This window comes from Talpa occidentalis, unplaced genomic scaffold (assembly GCF_014898055.3).
Source record: "Talpa occidentalis isolate TD23 unplaced genomic scaffold, MPIMG_talOcc4v2.1 talOcc4.9, whole genome shotgun sequence".
In the NCBI taxonomy this organism is placed as follows: Eukaryota; Metazoa; Chordata; class Mammalia; order Eulipotyphla; family Talpidae; genus Talpa; species Talpa occidentalis.
Genome location: NW_023605305.1, coordinates 68,471,365 through 68,494,218, shown reverse-complemented (window position 1 = coordinate 68,494,218; position 22,854 = coordinate 68,471,365). Strand labels below are relative to the sequence as shown.

General features: G+C 47.0%; 1 protein-coding gene across 5 annotated transcripts in view; it reads right to left on the bottom strand.

The window, feature by feature from the left end:
- Window positions 1-22,854, bottom strand: part of CPLX2 (complexin 2) — a 92,784-nt gene that overhangs the window by 58,473 nt on the left and 11,457 nt on the right. The gene's annotated exons all lie outside the window — the stretch shown is intronic.

The window sequence follows — 22,854 nt, the reverse complement described above, 5'->3', positions numbered from 1 at the left end:
CAACAGCGACTCCTTGCCTTCTGTGAGCCTGGCCCTGTGTTCATCGCAGTGAGGGATGCGAAGTCCAAGGGGGAAAGGAAGGAGGCTCACAGGGTGCCTTGCCATGCCAGGCATCATCCTCACCAGCACAAACTGCCACAGAAGGCAGGTCCCAGTCACCTTTCTCCTGAATGTGCCCCTTTCCCCCCCTCCTCCATGGGCCTTGTTCACATGGACACCCAGGCCTGCTCCCCCATCTTGTCCCTCTCTCCAGCTTCCTCTGTCCTAATACCTCTCTCCTGGATAACTGGGCATTGCATATTCCTGCTTTCAGAACCCCAGATAGCAATGCTGAGGTTATGGTCATGTGAGAGTTCACAGGAAGCGAACTGGAATCTGTTCAGAGCTTTAATGGTGCAGAAGTCAGGCTTCAGAGAGGCCCTGGGAGAGGCGGGGCTGTTAGGTGGCCTGGCTGATAAACATGTGACCCACAGAATCTCGCATCTCAGAAGTCTCTGGCCACAAGCCCTAGACTAAATCTCCACAGGTTCTGGGAGGCACCTTCAGAGTGGCAAGGGTCTGGGCCTGATCCTGCCATGCCTTCCTGACTGGTACCCTGTGGCACAAGGTGTAGCTTCAGTTTCTTTCTCTGCACACTGAGGCCCCTGTGACCTATCTCAGGGCAAACAGGTGGTGCCAGATGCTTTGCCAGCCTGTGGATGGTCAGGAGGCATCAGGCCCACCCAGGTGGAGACCCAGGAGTGAGGATACTTGAACAATGCGGTCCTGATGGTGCTGGCAGGACTAAGTCCCTCCTTTTGCAGATATGGAGTAGGAGGCCCAGAGAGGGCAAAGGGCCTCTCCAAAAGGCCCAGCATAGTTCATAGGACAGGTGGAGGTCCAGGCCCACCTAATCCTCTCCAGCCTTGGCAAACACTCAAGAGGGACTGGCAAAGGAATACCTTCCTTGGAGGGGCCAATGCCTTTTTCTGAAGGGTGAGCTGCTGAGCATCCTTGGAAAGGGATGTGGTGTGGCAGGTGGGCTGGCCCAAAGCCCCCTCCACTATTTCTTGGCTGGCTGTCTCTGATAGCCACAGTCCCTCAGCTTCTAATCCCCAGGTTGGGGATGGTTTGCCTCTTTTGCTAGGTTATTGTGAAAAACCAGTGAGAGAAGCCATAAGGCTGCTCATGAAAAGGCCCGGGAGGCCTTTTCTCCACTAACATGCTGTTGGTATCTGCATTGGCTCTGCTGGCCTGAGGTGAGATCCAGTCCCAAGATCACCCATCTGTGGGTCAAGGGGCAACCATGGGGCAGGGAGATGATGTGTGAGAGGCCTATCAGGTGTGTGGGTACCTCCTGTCTCCCAGTGGCTGGCTTTCTCCCCCAGACCTCGGTCTAGTCTCCACCTGTCAGATGGGGAGGCATCCTCATGGTGGTGAATCATACTATCTCTAGGAACAGAAGGGGCCTCACACCTGCTCTGTTCTGGCACTGAAAGCCTCAGAATGTGGCTGGGACAGAGGTCTCCTGAGTGTGCAGAGGCAGGTGTGAGTGCCAAGGTGAAATATTGGAAGGGGAAGAAGCTGCGGGCTGATCTCGGTCACTGAAGCTTAGGCTGCACCCAGGCCACACAGAACACAGGGATTGAGCCACAGCAGCAGGATCTCCTGGTTGGAAGAGGCTGAGATCATTTGGCTCAAATTCCCAACCAAGAGCTTACACACCTCCAGGGATAGGGAGCGCACTACCTTACCTGCTAGCTTATTCATTTTGTAATAACTCTGGCCTTTAGATATTTCTCTTTCTCACTGAGCTAAAAATCTATTCCCAATTATTCCAATCTCTGCCTTCAGAATCAACATACATTGCTTCCATGCATGAGGCTGTTTGTCAACAGAAACCATGTGCCCTGAGTCTTCTGTAGTCTGAACTCTGATTTTGCAGCTCTTTGGTCTGATAGGACAGATCGCTGCCCTCTTGGTGAGTGAAGGGACCACCACATTTTTTTTTCCCAGGACTCAGGTTCAGATTTCCAAAGAGTGAATCAGGAAAACACCAGCAGCCACCTCAATGAGGGTGTTCAGTAAATGCAATAACAATTAGGTAAATCTATTAGTGAAGACAAAATTGACTCAGAAGCAAAAGGGGAATTTTAAAGACCTTTTCAATTTGTAATTTTCATGTGAGGCAGTTAATCTAAAAGCAAATAAAGCATCCAAGTGCCAGGGAAAAAAGTGCAGTGAAATGTATTTTTTGGAAGGTAAATGTGACTCTAGGAAATTATGAGAGAATTATACCTAAAATAGATTCTACTGAATGGGAACTTCTTGCGGGCAGAAACTGGGTCTTCTTACACGCTAGGCAATCAGAGCTGGTCAAGGAACACAGGTGGTGACTGAATACACAAGCAATACTTTCAACTGGTTGTTATTTTGAATGTCAAAAGGTCAAGTACATCCCCTGCTCTCTGAACTCTTGGATCTTAGAGGTGTGTGGAGCAGGCCTAGATCAAACTGTGGTGTGCATGCAGGAAAGTATGGCCCCTCTGGATAGCTCAGGGCTGCTGTGAAAAGATCAAGAGACAGCGAGTAGTTTCTGTGTCCAAGAATCCATTTCCATTTCTCTTTGTAACGGCACCCCCATTTTCTTAGGGAAAACGGCATCTCCCTCCATCTCTTTCTATGTGTACATGGCATATGACTAGGATTTGACCAATTAGTATAGTCCATTCCTCTGGCTAGTGATCGGCTCAGGGATGGCCATGAGACCCAATAGAGGCCAATGAGACTAAGTTGTAGAATTTTTGCTGGAGTTGTTAGGAAGCCTCCTTTTGTGGGGTGTTGTTAAGCATTCAAGTGCCAGGGAAAAAATGCAGTGAAATGTCCAAGCTGCTGGGGCTACCAGGAGAAGAGAAAATTCCTGAACACAGAAAGGCAGAGGTAAGACATGGAGAGAAACAGATCTGCAATCATGATTTGACCGCCTGACCCAGCGGTGAAAACCCACCTTCCTTGTGCTTCTCATCACATCTGCCAATAGCTGTTGTTTAAGTCACTCTGAATCGAACTTTTTCACTTACAACTCAAAATGTGTTGACCTGGAGAATAGGAGTGGTAAACTTGCTTTCAGTTTGACAGAGATCGCTGATAGGATGACCTTCTTCTCCACGCTTCCCTGGAGACAGGGGAATCCTAAGCAGAGCAGAGGGGCTGCAGGGTGCTGTCCTTTTAGATTCTTTCCTCTTTCATCCACACCTGCAACAACTGCCATGTTCAATCCATTCATCCTTCCTCCAGCTTCTTTCCAACTTAGTTCCAGCACTTCTGATTCTGGCAGGGACTATTACTGCTGCTTAGGAATGTCTGCCTCCAGCTTTGTGCTTGTGATTTTTTTTCTACTGAGAGGTGTTTCTTAAACCACAGTCTGACCCTGGACACCCTGTGCCACAGCTCCCCAGGGCCAAAGCTTGGAGTCCCTGCCCATTGGCAATGCCATTCAAGACCTTTCACCATCTGACCCAACCTTGCCTCACCGTTTGTTCATCCCTTTGCATGAAAGCTCTCCCGTGGCTCTGGCTGCAATGGTCCTTTCTCACAAGCTCAGCTTATCTTCTGCAAAGCCTCCTTACTCAGTCAGCTCCACCTGACCCCGGCTGCCACATCACCCTGCATGTCCCTTTACCACAGCAACCCGGCTGCCTGGTGGTCCTAGTTTATGTCCTTCCACACCGGAGTTCCTTGAGGGCTTCTTAAATCATACTCAAGGAATTGCTTAGAGGACCAGCTCAATTACTTAATCATTTAAAATCACTTACAGGGGTGGGGATCAGAGTCAATTACTCAACTTCTACTTTATCTAGGGAAGCAACTGTGGGAAGTCTGGGGTGGGTGGTCACCCTCTCCACTTAACTGGGAGCTGAGATTTCTACTCTACCTTCATTACATTAAGCTGCGTTGGAGAACATAACTGGGGTTTCTAGGTGAGTGGTGGGACTTTTCAAGCCATCCCTGACCCCACACCAACAAAACCAGCTGTGGAAGAAGATGGTGATGAACATTCTCCTGGAGGGAGGGAGCCTCGACCTGCCATCAACTCTTGTCTTGGTGTTACTGGACTAGAGAAGAACAGTCCATTTAATTGATAACAGAGGACAAGGCAATGCTTCCTAATCCATAGCCCAGGAGACCCTGTTACATGGCAGGGAGAGGGGCAGCCCAAACCCCACAAACCTGCCTATTCTAAATGGGTTCTGCCATCCGCCGCATCAACACAAAACATATGAGACTTTAATGGGAAGGAACTTTAATATAACTAGGAAACAATACAAGAAAGGCAAAAAATCTGGTTTCTAAATGAAGCACCCAAAGTTACCCGTCCCCTCGTGGGTAAAAGTCCATCCAAATGGGATCAGCCCAGAGCAAGGCCCCAAAGCCTGCCACAAGTCTAAAGCATCTTCCAGTGGGGACCCACAGAAAAGGGCCAGAAACAACCAGACAAGCCCGGAAGGAAAAGAGCAAAATCAACATCAGGATAAAAGCTGCCATGGTCACCTTCCCATGGGTCTCACCCACATCTGTGTCACCCAGTCCACGACCAAAAGACAAGCGCAGTTTCTTCACGTGTCTCTAGGCTCCATGCGCCTCCTCCAGGTCTCCTGGCTCCATCCTGCTTCCTTCCTTCCTCAGTCTCCTCTGCAGCTTCTTCTCTCCCTGCTCAGCTCCACCCTCCCTTGGGTGGGGCAGGAAACCTCCCCCCTTCCTGGGGACCATCCTGTTGCAACCCCAAAGACAAAAGCAACCTGAGCTGTCCCCTGGCTTGGCCAGCTTAGAGACCTTTCAACAGGAAAGGGGAGGAGAGAGTGAGAGGGTGCTCTTTGCAAACCCCCCTCGCTCTGGGCTGGGGACTTGAATCCCATTATCTCTTCTAATTCTCCACAGTCACTCAGGGAACACGCTGGCATCTCAGTTCCCTAGGTGAGGGTCTGGGGGCTCAGAGAGGTGAGGGCATTAGCCAAATCCACACGGTGGTAAGCGGTGCGCAGAACTTCAAATCTGGTCTGAATAGCTCCTCATCTTCATCCCAGCCAGGCCAGCAAGTTTCACGGTCTGTCAGCTTAACCGGCTGGAATCCTGATCCTTCACTTTCCAGCCCAGTGGATGATGTAACCCACAGAGCCTCTTTGATGCTCAATTTGCTCATATGCACAACAGGAAGGAAATTCCCACTTCTCAGGGCTGGTTGTGTGATAACAACAGGGAATAATCTACTGTGTGTGATTCCTAGGAGGGGCACAGTGAAGGTGCTGGCTATGATGACCATTTTCCTGCCTTGCTCTTGACTTTTAGATCCCTGGATGACCTTTCTCATATGCCAAATTCTAAGTTCTCTGAAACTGGAGAAGTCAGGCCTCAGCTTTCAGATCCTCTAATCTTGAGACTTCAAGCCAGTAGGGGGTCTCAGTTTTCTCCCAGGTGAAATGAGAGGGCTAGGCAGGTCCCTGTCTGCCAACCTGGGGTTTGTGTATCTCTGGGGTTTTCCAAAGACAGCAAAGTTTGGGGCTGGGGAGGGGGGTGGTGGGAAGGGCAGGTAGAGAGAGGACATTTTCTGGTGCAAGGTGGGCCTGGCTTGCAATGTCATATTTCCTAGCTTTGGGCTGGAGTACTGTTGCCTCATGCTTGCCTTTTGCTGATCAAAGCTCTGACTGGTGGTTAAGTGTCTTTGATTAATAAAAAATGGAGGAAATGAATTAATCATGACTTAAATGCAGAGTGTTTGGGAAACAGAATCTTTAAAAATGCAAATCAACTGGGGCCAGGGTGAGGAAAGTGTCCTTGATGGTGAAAGATTGGAGACTCCTGGGGTGGGTGTCCATGGAGCCCCTCTAGTTGTGGACAGAGCGTCTGTGTGGCCAGGTGTCCTGTGGGTACTACTGATAGGGATGGCAGGCTCGGTCCCTTTAAGGTTCCTCTCTCATCTCCTCCCCACCCCCACCCCCAATAAGCCCCAGGCCTCTGCGGAGGAGGACATGCATTATTGAAAGCACATTTCAATACCTATTCACTCTCCTCCTCCTCCTGTGGGTGGCAATCACAGTTTACATAATCTGTCTCTCTGTCCTCCCAGGCAGCTGCTCCCTTCAGGCTGAGTGGTTTGAGGAGGGGGAGGGAGGGGAGAAGGGAGACAGTTGACTGTGTGCTGCTACCTAGAGTAGTGGCCAAATTGCCTGGGAGAGGAAATGAGAGCTGACTTTGCCAACATAGCCCTGGGTTCAAGTGTCACTTGTATGATGTTGCACCTTAGTTGCACCACTTTGCTTCCTTCCCGGTGATCTTGCTCTACCTCCATGGCCTCCAGTACAGTCTCCATTCTAATAGTTCCAAAACCTCTTTTTCTGGCCTAGACCTCTCTCCTGAACTCCAGGCCCTTCTGTCAACACCTTGAAGGACTGACAGACAGCCTAGATTTAGAATACCCCAAGTGATCGCACCAGTTTTCCATCCATCCATCCATCCATCCATCCATCCATCCATCCATCCATCCATCCATCCATCCAAATACTTTTCCATCCACCTGATGGAGGCTAAGAGTAGAAAAGTTGGAGAGGAGGCAATGGAGGTAGGGGACCATTAGAAAATCTCTGGTTCTTTTCAAATTCTGCATAATTATTCAAAACTAACAAAAGATAACAACTCCACAAAGAAATGAGCCCCTCTTAAATAGAAGAAGACTGTATCAGGGCAATTTCTGCACTGGCAAGGGTCAGCAGCCCTCTGCCCACCTGTGACTATGCAGCTGTTTCCCTTTGCCAACCTTTTCTTTTTGCAGAGCAGGAGCAGCAGCCTCCTGCCCACCTGTGCCTACGCAGGAGCCATCAACCTTCTCCCCTTGCAGGGCAGCAGCCAGGCCCGGGGCTTCTCCTCACTGACCTCCCCCAGCAGAAGCAGCTCTCCTCAAGGCTGCCACCTGCAACCATGCAGCCTGTCTCTTTTGGGGCAGCCCTTTCTACCCTCTTGTGTCTGTGCAAGTGTCCTTTATTCTTCTCTCCCTTTTATAATAAGCCTGCCCTTTTGGATAGAACTAGCGTCTTTGTCTCCTGGAGAAACTTGCCCTGGGAACTTGCTGGTGCCACTGCAAGGGAAGCTCTGGTGAAGCTTTTCCCAGAGCTAACCCAAGGATCCCACTCTCTGAACCCAACACCTCTAAAACCAACTTCACACCCATTCATCCAACCACCATTCATTCATGAATACATCTACCCATCTTAGCCATCTGCTGGGTTTGTTCCCCAAAAGGGTCAAGTAAGTTTTCTTAATGTGCCCAGAGTAGGCCTCTTGTCACCTTGCTGTGGGATGCAGAGTCAAGTGGGGCCCTATGGCCTTGGAGGTCTGTTACCATTACTTAAAGAGGAAAGCAGATCATTTTGAATTGAGAACAGTGAAAACCCCAAAGCCTAAGGGAAGGTCTGTCCTTCCCTAAGTACTTTGCTCTTCCTAATTCACCAAGCGCTCATCAGGTCCTAGCCTCTGCCCTTTTCCTACTTGGGGAGGCAACCACTACTGCACCTTTTACAGCTAGAAGAATATACTTTGGGGGGCTGTCATCCAGTTGTAGGGTTACCGGGAAACATGTTCTCTCTAAGAATTTAGAGTAAAGATGCTGTCAACCCCTCCTTGTCTGTCATGCAGAGAACACCTCCCTCGCTCTCGAGACCTAAACACAGGATAAATATCCCTGGTCCTCTCCACTAGTCTTTAGAACTTACAGCCACATAAATTCTCCATCTGTATGTTATTAAATTGATTTTTCCATTGCTAACTTGCTTGATGCTATTTTGATTACTTGTTCATTCCAAGACTAACTTACAGGGCTACCAGATGATTTCCTTTGAGCCCCGGCACATCTAGTCATCTCCCCATCACCTCTACATTCAACTGCTCATCTGTCCATTCATCATCCATCCACCCACCACCCATCCATTCATCTGCCATTTACCAAGTGCTAGCATTTGTCAACACTGGGGATATAGTAATAAGCAAGAAAGTACTGTTTTGCCCTCCCAATGCTTAAGAGGGCTGTGGAGAAGACTGACAAGTTGGTGGAAGTAATAATAAATGTGATGAGCATGATGATAAGGGAAGGATGAGGTGCTACAAGGAGTACGGGGTAGGGTATCCGGCAGTCAGAGGACAATTGTGGAGGAGATGGCACTGGGGCTGAGCCTGAGGGAGACAAGAGAGTGGATTTGCTCTTTTTTGCTCTGTGTTCTTGTCTCCATTACATGAGGGCATTGACACCCAGCACCATTTCCCCTTTGCCATGGGAGGACCGACTTCCTTCTCATGCATGCTCCTAGGGGTTGCATGGGAAGGCTGCATTTGTACCAGCTTCAGGGAGGAGAGGACTCAGGCCTGGCCGTTGGAATGGATTAGGGATCAGTCTACTGAGATTCAATGCCAGGAATTTGCTGCAAGTGAGGGGCACAGGGTACCCTGTCTCCCTTGGAGGTGCACAGCTGGTACAAACGTAGCTGCCATGCTGCAGTTCTGAGGGGAAGACCCTGCCTGAGAGTGAAGCCAATGTTGAGAATAGAACAGAGAGCTGTAGAAAGACAGAGTCTTAAGGTCATCATTTGAACCTTTGGATCCAGGTGTGCCTGACACCAGCAATGTCAGCCTTTCTTCTCTTTAAGTTATTTTGGCTTCGTTTTCTTTTACTTGCAGTCAAAGAGCCCTCATTAACAGTAAAGAGTCTCATTAACAGTAGGAAAGCATTTCACATCCTTTGTCTTTTTTGATTTTCACAACAGGCCTAGGATGCTGTTTACAGACGATGAAATGGAAGCTCAGAGAGTGGAGCCAGTGGGACCCAGGGCTGCCAGACACCAAAGTCCCTGCTTTATTCAAAATACCTTGGGAGTTAAATAAGAAGGATATAGGAGAACAGGATTTAAATTTAAGAGGACAGGGTGGAAGAAGAGAAAATTGAAGTAAAGCTAGTCTTTTGCTCTATGAAAAGGTGAATGGGGAAGAAAAAGTATGAATGGAAATGGGAATGATGGAGAAGGTGGGGAGACTTGTGAGGGAGTGAATTAGAATTAGAGGACTGAAGAAGTGTGGAAAAGATAATATTAAAGTTCTCTATGTTTCAGCTAAATGTGCTGTCTTCTGAGCAACTAGGTCACTGGAGAGAACCTTTCTTCCCACCACCAGCCCACATTCCATTGCATGACCATGTTTTGAAGTCTGAATAAAAAGTCACCTCCTCCATGAAGGCCCCAGGATCTACCCTCTCTTGATGCTTCAGATTCCATTATTATCTCCTTTATAATATTGGTCACTTTCAGCCTCCACATTCCCTTTATTTAAGTGCATGACTCATCTCCCTTCTAGGGAATCCATGCTTTACTCATCTTTGATTAGACCCAACCTCCTTGCCCCTTGCCTGGCACTCAGAAGGAACTCAATGCACTTTAAAAAATGAGTATTTGAGATAAATTAATGTCCAGATAAGAAGTACATGTAGGATATGAATTAGGGTGACAGAGAGGGGAAAATTGAGGTGAGACAGAGAGAGAAATGCAGAGAAAGATGAGTCATGGAGGGTGAAAGGTAGAGAGAGGCGGAGGGAGACCTGAGGAGAGATGGGGAGTCCTGGGGGCAGAGATCTGAGAGAGACTGCCAGGTTTGTCTGGGGTCAGTTGATCTTGCCCCTGGTGCTTTATAGGGAAACCATCTAGAAAGAACTCAGTAGATTGCTCAGAAGCCCGGGAGTTGGAGGGAGAAATCCTCTGGGCTGGGGGGTGGATCCCAAGTGCTTGTTTCTCATCCATTTCTTCTGTAAGGGACACTCCAGAAGGACAGGGACCTTGGGGATGGTCCTGGTGCCTAGTTTGGTGTTTGGAATGCTCACTAAATGCTGACTGGATTAATGAATGGAAGGGCAGGCAGGATGGTAGTGCGTGGTGTGTGTGTGTGTGTGTGTGTGGTGAGGGGTGGGGCATTGCTTGGAGGAGACGACATTGACAAAGCACTTAACCAAGCAAGGCTCCCAAAATAAAGGCATCTGGGCTCTGAGATGAGTGCCCTTGAGAAAAGAAAGGCCCTTCTGGGGCTAATTGTGTGGCTGTCAGCCTGAGTGCTGGCAGCTGCTGGGAGATGGAGGTCTTGATGGGGGGAGGGCATCGATTCCTGCCCCCACCACACCTGCTCTCCAGCAGCAAGGAAACCCTCTAGGGACCTGCTCTAGCTGCAGGAGACAAAAGAATGCCAGCCCAGCTACTCAGGAAGGAAGGAGCCTGGCCCTGGGCAGGACAGGGGACTCCACCAGTTCTGGAAATGTGGGGAGGAGGGAATGAGCATGCGCCAACTAAACCAGGGGTTGCTTTCTGCCAGGCACTGTGCTGGCTCCCTGGCCCTCTCCAAGAGACTCCCAGGAAGAGCTATAGAAATGGATGAAGAGTCTGTTACCCAGGGTGGTAAGGTGAATGGTCTAGGGCCACACGGTGAGTGGTGGCAGCCCAAGATCTGACTCCAGTTGGCTTAGCTCCTCCCTCCACTCCACTGGGCATCCTACATAGTTTTGGGGTTGTGGGGCACCAGGTTTCTAATGGCTGTCCACCCCGGGCAGGACCTTTGGAGAGATGTGTGGAGAAGGAAGGGAGGAGAAAGGAAGAGTGAAGAGCAACAACAAGGGAGGGGAGAATTTTTTCTTATGTGGAATAAGGAGTGAGATAGCTGTCCTTGTAGCTGTTTCTTCATTTTTATTTCTATGCCTTTATGTTTTATACCTTCCCATGGCTTCCCACTCTGGCCTGAGATGGATGAGGAAGTGGACCCAGGGCCTGAACCTCCAACCTCCACCATCTTGGTCTCCACCCTTAGCTCCATCTGGGAGACCTTGGACAAGTCGCTTCCCTCTTTAAGCCTGGTCACCTCACCTGTGAGATGCTGGTGACAATGCTGACCTCTCAAGGAGGTTGTGAGGAATTGAAAAGGCAGAGGAAGTGGATGAAGCCCAGCACCTAAGTATCAGCCAGAAATTCCGGAGAGCCTTTTGACAATCCCAGCCACCCCATTGGCTGCCTAAGATGATTTTCTCAAATGAAATGTAGGTCGTGTTTCTCCCTCTCTAGGGACTTAAACAAGCACTTTGGAAGAGAGGGTGTCCAAATGGCCAGTAAGCACATGAGAAAGGTCTCAGCTTTACTAGTCATAAGGGAAATGCAAATGATTGCTGTAACCATGGATGCTTGGCAGAACAGCTGAAATGGGAAAGACAGAAAATGCTAAATAAAGGTGAGGCTATGGAGCTACTGGCACTTTCAAACAGTACAGTAAGGAGGTGAATTGGGAGTACCTTTTAGAAAAAAACTTTTGACTATATTAGCTAAACCTGCATCCCCCAAGACTTGTTGTCTACAATTTGGCAGAACCCAACAGAAATGTGCATGTGTGTTCATCCAAAGGCACGTACAAGAATCTTCATGACAGCACTTTCCTTAAGAGCACTAAGCTGAACGCAACCCAAGTGTCTGTCAACACTGGAACGTTGAATGCGCCCTGGTATAGTCATACACAGGATATATTTCAGCAGTGAGGACCAATGCCAGGGGAGAATGTAGCAATACAATGCAACTCCATGCAAGAACCTCAGACAGAATGTTGGGTGGAAGAAGTCAAACACTACAGAATACTCTCTGCCTGATTCATTCACAGAAAGGTCAAAACCAAGCGACTCATTGATGGAGGTAGAAATAAGGATGGTGGTTCCTTTTGGGCGAGGCGGTGACTGGGAAGGGGAGCAGAGAGGGCTTTCTGTGATGCTGTAAGATTCTGTTTCTTGATCTGGGACTGATTGCATAGGTATGTTCGCTTTGTGAAAATTCATTGAGCTGTTAACATCTGACATGAACACCTGCATGAATGTAGGTTATATTTCAATAAAATCACTCCCTGCCTTAAAAGACAGAGGAATGGCTATTTTTCACTCTCCACCCATGTTGCCCCTCATCCTAGCATCTCTTTCCCTCCACTTCTGTGGATCTCCTCATCCTGCCCTGAACATACCAACCCCAGGTGGGAAAGGTACACCCTCCAAGTTTCTATAGTTCACACTTCCCTTGATCTCAGTAACCTCCCAGTGACCACAGGCCTGCTCCTTTCCCAAGATCAGTCCCTTTGGCTGATGCATCTCTGCCCCCATGCTCAGCATGGAGCCTGGCAGGGGCCAGTGACTGTTTACAGAATGCGTGAGGGAATGCTCGTTCTTATTTGGGGCGCCTCTTCAACCCTCTGTGGCTTTCCTCATTTAATACCAGGCTGGACTTCCATCAATGCATTGTAATAGTCTTCAAGAAGTAGCTCTTCTCTGGAATAAATATCTTCGGTTCTGAGCCTGTCTCTGATGTGATGGGTTTCTCTGTCTCCTTTCTGTGAACCAAAAATGGACAAAGAATCCCCTAGCCTCTTTTATCATCACTCAGTTTCCTGACACAGTTCCTGGGGACAAAGGCCGTGACTAGTCAGCTAATGAGGGGACTTGGACCAGGTACCTTTCCCTCAAAGCTTATTCCTTAGATACATCAGATACTCTCAACGCAAACATCTGGGGAGTGGCACAAAAAAAGGAGCAGGTTACTTGGTGGGGGCAGAGGGGATGTGTAGTGAGATTCTGGTCCCCAGGGGCATGTAAATGGGAAATGGCTGACTATAGTCAGGGGTGCTGTTGGTGGGAGGTTAGACCTGGTCCTTCTAGTCCCAGAAGGAAAAGGAAGATACACGACATCAGTTGAGTTCTACTGGGTTCCAGGCCTTCCAAATGTGTAACTTCATGGATTTCACACATTTGTTCTGGGAGGAAGGGGTTATCATGGTCCCCATTTTATGGATGATGAAACTGAGGCTCAGAGGAATGAAGGGTCTTGCTAGGAATTTGACTTATTAAGAAAGAGCTGAAGCGTGATTGGTTCTCTCTGGCCCCCTAGAATGCCCTTTTGGTAGAACATGGTTAAGAGTCCAAGATTCATCCCAGGGAAACATCTGCTGTTGCATCATACCTGGGCTGGCCAAGCCTGTGTGTGCCTCGAAGGCCCCAGGGGGATACCCACTGACCGCTAATCAACCAAATTTCTGGCCAAGGCTGACACTGAGGGTCAAGAACCCTGAGGGCACTGGCATTTGGTCACAGGAGAGGGGTCAATTGAGCAGCAATAACCACTCTTGATCATCACGAACCTAAAATGAGATGCCGGGGGCCAAGTGACAGCTGCCCTCTAAATGGTTTGTTCATTAGTGCTTAGCCTTTATTTCCCACCAACTTGCTTTCCATTTCCTAGTGTTTACTGATCAGAAAAATAAAGGGAAATGTTCATGCTAATGAAATTCTTTTCCCACTCCTTTCCCAATTTTCCAGATGCCTTGAGTTAAACCTACACACTAAGAGGTACTTCTCTGCATGAAGTGTCCCATTGCTACTCATGAGCATTTGGTCCTGGCTGCCTCTGCCCCACCAGCAGCCTGAGCATTGCCAGCTGCAGCCCAGGCTCTGTGCTGCAGAGACGTGGACTTCCGCGATTCCCAGCGAGTTCTGGCCCCTCACAGTGAGAAGGCCATGGGACTCATTCTGGCCACTGGGCTGGGCAGAGAGCCACTGACTGTCACGTCCAGGTTGAGGTACATAAGAGTGGGCTGAGTTCTTTCCCCTCTTCTCTCCCCCTCTTGCTAGTCTGGATCCCTGAGTCACCACTTGGAAGGAAGCTGCCCAGAGAGCTGCCAGGCCCAGAGCAGATTTCATATCAGGGACAAAAACAAAACAAAACAAAACAAAACAAAAAATTTTTGCTGTATTAAGCCACAGAGATTTCAGGATTAATTTGCACCATCGTATAACATAGCCATCTTGATAAATGCAGTCCCTACAGCTGGCCCCCTTTCATCAGTGCCACAGTTCTTTTTATGCGTTAGGCAGGATGATAGACACAGACATAATAGATGCAGTGGGTGCCCTCCAGGAGGCACAAAGAGCAGGAGATGGAAACAAATGAGTTTTTAATAATGCAGAGTGTCTGTGCTGCACTAGGAGGAAATGCAGGGAATACTGGATTCCAAAGAAAAGAGGGAAGGCAGAGGGAAGGACAAATCGCAGAAGGCTTCCTGGAGGAGGTGACTCCTCATTTGAGTTGTAGTCAATGAAAGGAAGTGTAATGGCTACAGATTGGTAGTATGTATGGTGTAGTCAGCACAATACGTACATTTTTTCCTGGAAGTTAACAATATTCAAAAATGAGGAGTCTCATAAAAATCTGGATTTGGAGCTTCAGTTAAAAAAATACCAGGATAGGTGCAGATATCTCTCATCTTGCCCTCTGCTCCCATGCAGGTTATTTCAATAAATCTACCTTTCCTATTCTCCACCCTGTCTCTGGTGAAGTCTTTCACCTCCAGGCCTCTGGTCTCACCCCCATATTGCACTGCCATATTTTGATGGCCCATATTGGGAACCCCTATTTCTTTTCTTGGTTTCTCATTCTCCAGTGGACTGTGAGGAAACCCTGCAACAACTGAAGCTATCCAGTTGGTGTACACCCCAACAATACTGAAAGGTTTCAGGTGCCCTCAATGACTGCCAAGGCATGACTGCGTGGAGTATGGCCCTTTCTTCCTTCAAAACTCCTGATAGGCTGTTTGGCTCATGGATAATGACTGAAGAGGCCTGGCTTGGGCACTCCCAAGTGCCCCTGATATGTCCCATGAGCTCAGCAGTCTGCCATACCTGGGGTGGCGGGCAGTTTCACTTTCCTCCTCTTTGCCTATTCCTCTGTGGCCAGCAGTTGAGTCGACTTGCCCCAGTTCCTGAACATCTGTTCCACATTTGGTGAGTCATCCCAGACCCAACATTCTACATCTGGTGGAGAAGGTTTTGGTGGTAACTTGGACCCCTAGTTCCTGGGTGGAATTTCCCCTGGACCAGAGGGCATCTGCCCCTCAGATATTAGTTCCTGGAAGGAACTGCCCCCCAGACCATAGGGTCATCCCCTAGCCATTTCAAGTGCTTTCCCTTTGTTACTGCCGTGATCATGGGATGATCGATCTCAACCCTGTGGGACTTGCCCTGGGCTGCATTCTTAAAACTGGAGCAAATTTGACCCCCATACTTTAAAGAAAAATGCCTAGTCTTTCTTTGCAGTATTGCCTAGTCCTAGTACAACTAGAGGTCCAAGAAATCTGGCCTATAAACAGCAGCCTCCACCAATGCACCATTCTCCAGCTAGACCTCTTTTGCCATGGCCTAGGCAAAAGGTGGAATGCTGGGGACTGAAGCGAGGGACTCACTGCAGCTGATAGTGGGGGGCTGCTTTTGTTCTCAGCAAGCAGCTGCCTGGACCTTTGTTCCAGTGCTGACATCATTATGTGTCTGCTGCCTTCTATATGTGAGGGGAACTGGACTCTACTTTTGTCCACCTTGAGATACTGTTTTAGTCTGTTCCATGGGTAGAAAATTCTAGTCCTGAAAAGTCTACACTGTTAGGATAAAAACTGTTAAATTTGGAAGCTATGAAGTATTACTGGTTGGTTGAAAAAACTAAATTTCTTACGTTGTCTGTAAAATTTTAAAGATTTTTAAATCTGAATTTATTATTAAAAATTTGGTAAAGTGGAGAGGAAATGCAGCTTTTTGAGAGCTAAATTCCAGACCTCAGGTTTCTGATTAGAGACAATGAAATGCAAAATTAGAGATCTTAATCTATCCTCTCTTTTGTCCTCTTCATGGTATAAAATAAGGTCCTTTTTTGGTCTTTCTCAAAAATTGGGTTGGTTTCCGTGAGACCGAGTAAGAAACAAGGACTTTGGAAACAATCTGACTTTTATCTACTAGCCTTTTAAAATGGTCCCAGCCTCAGACTTTATAGGTTTTGGTAATGGTTAAAATGAGATTTTTACTCAGCCATGCAAGGATCTTAACTTCCCTCTTATATTGAAAACCTCCCTGATATAAAAGCATATTGGAGGAAAACTTAGCTAAAATGGGTGTATCAAACTCAAAGGCTAACCCTAAGTTATTTGAGAAATTAGGCTATCTTTGTTTTAAGCTGGGTATGGTTCTGGTGAAATTGCCCACCCATGCCAAAATCTTTTTAAAAATTTAATGAAGAAAATGTGGTCTTAGGAAGCTAACGCAAATCTCCTGCACCAATTTCCCCCCTTATATTGAAAAATAATCAGGATACTGAGCACATTGAGGCCATGTGCTTATATGGCAAAAATTGGCTGAAGCTGGCAGGGGATCTCCGTTGGACAGACATGTATATTCCCGGTCACCATAGTTTCCATCACACACTTGCTCCCTGCCAGCCTGTGTTTGGACAGTTGGATTTGCAGTCCCTGAGTGAGTCAGTTCTCATTAGACTACCTCGGCAAATAGTTGCATTTCTGCTATGGGGCCAAGGAAAAAGCTTGCGCAGCTGCCTGCCTCTCCCAACCCATCAGTGGATTTAGGAGCCCCTCACCAGAAGCCTGAAGGGCCCCCACCTTGTTTGTAACTGACGACTGGCCCTGGATCAAGACAGTGACCCTGGTCCAGCTAGGGTAAAGCAAAGGATACTCAGGGACTGTCCTAGGAATCAAATTACCTGGTCCTCCTTTGGCTCCTCATAGACATCCACCAGTTTTGCTGGGTTTTGGTCCAGAATCCATTGCTTCCCCTTTAGGAACAGCCCCTTGATTTTCTTAAATGGGAGGGAATCAAGGCTCCCTGCCCTCTGTTGGACAAGAGAAGGCCACAGGACTCAAGCCAGGTAGGATGGTATCCCTACTGGGCCCGTGAATTTTGAGCCAAGTGATGTAAGGAGGAAAACACAGTTGCAACTGATGTGTCCCACGGGCGAAACTTGAAAAACTGTCCTCAGTACCAGCTCCCAGGCCCTGATCTGTACTGGTTCCTGTCCTCTCCTGTGCCTGATCGCCAGCCTTCCCTTGGATTCTGGGTCCTCTCTGACAACCTCTCAATAATCCAGTCTCCTCTTTGAGTTGGGACAGATTTGGTTTCCGTTGCTTGCTACCAACACACTCTAACTCATACACAGCCCTTCTCAAGGGCTGGTGTGAACTGTCTGGGTTCACACTGGATCCCCCTGATTCTGTGCACAGGCTGCAGAGTCAGGCTTTGCCTGTTCCAAACCCTCAGCTCCTTCTCCCCCCTCTGCTGTAGGCACTGGGTCACACTCTCTAGGACCAGCCTCACCATAGACGGGAGACCTGGGGTCTTTTCCAGTTGCATCCTCTGGGGACAACCCTGACCATTCTGACTGCCACAGCTGCTTGTCCTGACCCCTAGACTCCTGGGTCAATCTGGAGGCTCTGCATCACCTGCCCAGCAACCTGGCTCCTCCTTAGAATTGGGCCCTGCCAAGGCTGACCCTGAAGCCTGTGGCTGAGCCTGGAGAGATCTGTGTGTGGGCCCAGCATGGCCGTGCCTCTGCCAGACTGGCTCTTCCCTCTGTCAAGGGCCATCTTTGCCTTTTGTTCTATGTGTAAATCTGCTTGCACCATTATTTACTTATACTGAACAAAAGCCACAGACTCACTTTTGACACATATATTTGAAAAGGGAACACGAGATCATTCTCGTAAATGGGAAACCTGACCATGTTCTAGAAATGGAAGGTAATGACAACAATAAACGTGGGTATCCTCTGCTTCTCCAAAGTTTATGTCACATTGCTTTGCTTTGATGAAACACATCCGCTAGCACCTGTTTTCATCAAATGAAAGAAACTGGAAGAGGATTTTTCTTTTTGGACAAAGAAAGTGTAAATTGTGATCAGTATTTGTTTTGCATTAAGCCCTTTCTAGAGGCCATGCATACCCCCAGCAGCAACAAGAGTGGCAAGCTCCTTTGGGGGTATTGGGGGGCTACTTGGTATAAACTGTGTGAGTGTCACAGCATTTTTGCTTTTACTACGTGTTAGTGTTATTTTAGGTTTAATGTGTTATTTGGTATGATTTGGTGGGTTATTATTTGGATCTAGGGAGGCTTAAACATTTCCCATATATATTCGTGGTAATTGCTTCTTGGCTTTACCCCATTTCAGTTTACCAAAGATTTCACAGGAACATCCTATTTTTAGATTTGTGGAAAAGGCAACATTGTTATTCAATTTCAAGCTAGAAAAGGTTGCCAGCTGAAGACCTGGCTTCTTTATTGAAAAAGATCAACAAGTGTTAGAAAGGCATTAAGGGATGCTAACCTCCAATTGAGACTCCTTGATGTAATCAACTGAAAAGAAAGTAACTCTCTCCCAGTGGTATTTAACATGTGCTTGAGTCACTCTTAAAATGGTCTCTTGGACCAGTGATGGTTGGCATCTGCTTTATGGGAAAAGATGCTTCAGCAGCCTCTGCCTGCTCTGGGATTCTGTGGCAAGCTGTCCTCCTAGGCTTGACCACTGTTGCCCACCTCCACTTGACCACAGATGCCTGCCCCATGCCCACCACTCCCGGTATTGTAGGCTGACTAGACTAGCGCACCCACTAAGGGTGGATGGACTTGGTTTTCGTTCCCTCAGGGTATTTAAATGGAGAGAAAGTAAACAAGAACTAACTCTTTTGAGCCCTTCCTAAGTCATGACACTGTTGCAGGCATTTTATGTAGATGATCTCAATTTTTCTCACGTTGTCATCATTTGTGTGCCATCTTCATGGTGTCTGCCATATCAGAGCTATTCATTCATTTAGTATTTTTCTTTGAATTGACTTGCTTTTTAAAAAGGCATGTAATTTATTTTCAATGGAAACTATATTATTTCTATAAATCACAGTTTAGCGTGCTGGTTTTTATTTGTTCTATAATGCATCAATTGTGAGCTGTTAAAATAACATTTGTTCATCTATATACCACCTAAAATCATCACACACACCATCAATCACATACCTTCTGGCCTTTGGGAAACACTGTAGTGTTTTAGTTAATGCTCACATATCCCAGGCTAACAGATAACAATGTGGAGACTCCAAGGAGTCCCTGCTGGAAGTCCCACAGGCAGAAAAGGCTTGGGGCTGAGATTTGAATCCACATAGTTTAACTTCAAATGGCTAGGCTCTTTCAACACTAATGTTTCCCAAATGCCTTTGAAAAAAAAAGTCTAACACAGGATTCCAATCTCAGAATGACTCCTGATCTAAACAATTCATTTTTTTTTTAATGGATCTGCCTCTAGATGTCCCAAGCCCATATCCTAGAAGATTGGGTACCATATTAGTGTAGGCCACAGAGAATACCCAACTCTTGCTAAGAATGGCAGCACTGCTCTATAGACACAGAAAGGCTTTGGATTTCCCTGCCCCCTGCCCCCATTGCTTACACTTTCTTCCTTTCTTCCTTTCTCCCCTCCTCTCCTTCTGAACCTCAGAACTCTTACTTTGTGTATTAATATCTGCTCTTATTTTTGTCATGTTGTCTGCTATGTAAATATGCAGTATTTGTTTTTGTTACTCTAACTTGCTTTACTACACATAATTCACTTGAACTCCCCCCGTTTTGCTTAAATGGTTGTGTTTCATCTTTCCTTGTGACTGAATAATATTTCACAGTGTGGCTAGACCACATTTTCTTGATCCAGTCATCTATTAATGGAGGTGAAATGCATTTTTGAAATCCAAAGAATCCTTTAAAAATGAAAGTGTGTGCTTATTCCATATATAAAGCAGATATATGGGGCTGTTGTATTCAGAGCTTCTTTTGGAAGTCTTCCCTTGCCTAAACCCAACATATATTGGCCCTTGAAATCCCCTTGCAGAAGCCTGGGATGCTGAGGAACATTACTTTAAATGTACATGCTATCACCCTGTCTGTTTAGTTCAATTTCTTGTAAACCAAACTCTAGAAGGACAACTTCTGGGTCTTTGCTATCATTTTGGTGGCTATTTCTCCTTTGGACCTTTGCTGTCTTGAAATCAGGAAAATTTCCATCTTGTTGTCTTGAAATCTTTCTCTGGAAGTCTAACTCTGATGTAGTTATTCATTCATTGAACAACAATGTCTCCTCTCTACCCAGGGTTTTAGAGAGCACAAAGCAGGGAGTGAAGGTAGGCTGAAAGAAGTAGACGTAGCACCTTTGATGGGTTTCCCAGCCAGTGTAGGAGACAGTCACACATGGACACAGGTAAATACAATAAGATGTGAGAGACCCTGCTCATTGAATCTCATTGTTTCCTCAGTTTCTGCCTCCCTCAGGTGCCTGGTTGCATCCTGTGAGGGTCAGTGCCTGAGATGGGCCAGCCAAGAGACCCAGTAGTGCTGCCCCCCTCTTCTGGGGCCTTGTCTGATTCCCCGTTGTGCTTTCTGGGCCACTGTTCCCTTTCACAATCAATGTCTGATGTAAGACTGGAGTTAGAATCATGTATCACTAAGACCCCTCAAAGCTTCACTCCAATAAGATGGAGTGAAGACAAACACTCCAATTTACAATGGTGTCAGCATCTGAAATATGGTGCTCTACCTGGCTCCTGCCTCAGTCTGCCTTCTCTCCTCTTGGAGGAGTCTATGAACTTCCATAGCTAGAGACCATGAAGTAGATGTCCCCGGAGATTCTGTTGGTCTGAAAATATGGCAAGATCCTGGCAGAGTTCCAAGAAATTTTAAAGATTCCTAGAGGATATTCAACCTTGTGGTGCCCGTTGACCAAGCCAAGACTGCTGTCCTTTTCTCCCCATCCTAGACAGGGTCCAAGTCCTCCATCTTTGGAAGGCCCAGAATGTCCCCAGAATATCACCTTTAGGATCTCCTCTGTCTGTGAGACCAGGTCTAAACTAAGTTTGAGTTCCCAGAAATATCCCCCTTGGTAGGCCTTAGGGTTGGGTCCATTAGCAAACTCTAAGCAACTAAAGTCAATTGAATTTAACTCAATGCATACTATGCACCTCTTTGCCTTTTCCAAGTTATGACTGGGGGAAAGTTAGAATCCAACAGTTAACATGACACAATCTTCACTTACAAGGAGTTTTCTGTTTTGAACCTAGATTCCAGACTCAAACTTTTCCTTGATCTAAGGCAGCTCTTTACACAAGGGACTGAGAAGAACTTCCTTTCTGGCCAGAAGACAGCTCAATCAGTGGACTAATTCCTGGAGTCTGCTCCTTAAGTCTTCTCAAACTACTCTTTTGGGCCTTCATGACTTTAAGACTTCAGAATGCAGAGTGAGTTGTTTCCTCACCCTATAGGATGAAGCTCATAAGGACCATGCTTAATTCATTCACAAATCTGCATTGAGCACTTGCTAAGTGCCAGACACCATGCAAACTTTATCTAATTTAATTCTCTCAGCCATCAGCATGAATGCAGAGCCAGTACATGACCAGATAGAATTGAATACAGCCTTAATGCCAAATGCTCTCTTTCCATCTCATCCTACTATCTTTTAGCACAATTGAATAGGATCCAAACAAAGGATAGTGATCATGAAATGCTTAAATAAACACCTCCTGTATGGCAGGAAGGAGTAGATTAATAAATATTTTATGTCAGGCGAAATCTCACCTGACCAGTTTATTAGAATTCTTTGAGAAGTGAACTATAGGGAGATAAAGGGTGACTTTCACAAAAAGCCTTTGTTAGGTTTTCACCCTAAAGCCTATTAATAAAATTGATTCATTATAGAATTGGGCAGAGGTGGGTGGTGAGTGGGAGGGAATCTATTTTTGCATGGATAGAGAACTGGCGTAGAGACAAGAAGAAGGTGGAGATTAATGGGTGCTTTTTCAAATGGAGAGCTTGGGTTCCCCAGGAATTGATATTGGTTTTGGCCTTAGAGAAGATCGAATACACATGCAGTGAGTGCCCATTGGGTGCATCGCCTACATTCTGCAGTCAGACTCAGTTCCCCTCCTGATGGAGCCCAAGGATGGAAGTGTTCAGAGAAATCTCCATGTTTCCAGAGATTAAGAAATTGCTCTTCAGGCTGAAATGTAAAGACAGTGGAGATGAAATTGAAGAAAGTGTCTCAGGGAGAGGAAAGAGCCCCAGAGAGTTATCAGAAGATTTGAGCTCTGGGACTGGTTCTGGCACTGACTTGCTGTGTGACACTGGACCAGTGCTCTCCCTCTCTGGTCTCGATTTTCTCTACTATACAACAAAATTATTGGACTAGATGATCTGAAGAGTATGTGCTTTGCATGGAGGGCAATGACTTGAAACGTGACCTTCAGTCTTTGTCCTTTAATGGGGAATCTCTCTCTCTCTCTCTCTCTCTCTCTCTCTCTCTCTCTCTCTCTCTCTCTCGTCAGCAGTGAGGATGAGGCAGAGAGCCATGAGGTCTGTGATGCTGAGGCTGGGAGCCCAGCCTGGAATCCCTCAGTGGCATTCGCTGGGAGTGACTCAACATCATAAATAGCTCCCATCTGGGTGAGCAATGATATCTATAGCGATCAAGCAATCTCTATATCCACACACACGCTCTCTGTGCAAATATGTGGTTCACTGTATGCTAAATACGAGGTGGCCTGGAGACGTTCCTCCTCTTAAAAAATTATTTGGTATGAAACTCAAGACTGTTTATTTAAAGAAACAAGTTTACAACCATGCACATTGGATTACTGGTAGTAGGTGTTGGGGAAGAACCCTTGTGGATAAAGGGACGCTGGGTGTGATCCCAGCTTTCACAACACCTGGAAGAGGAGCTGTCTTTCATCTTTCCATCTGCAGCTGGCAGGGGTGATGGACACCACACAGGAGAAACTTGAAATCTTGGGATGGGAGAGGGAGTAGAGGTGGGAAGAATACTGAACTCATAAACTGCAGTTCAGCAGAAAGAACATGAGACTTGAGTGACAAGAAAACCAGGTTCTAGCCCTGCTCTTCCCTGCCATTAATTCACTCATTCA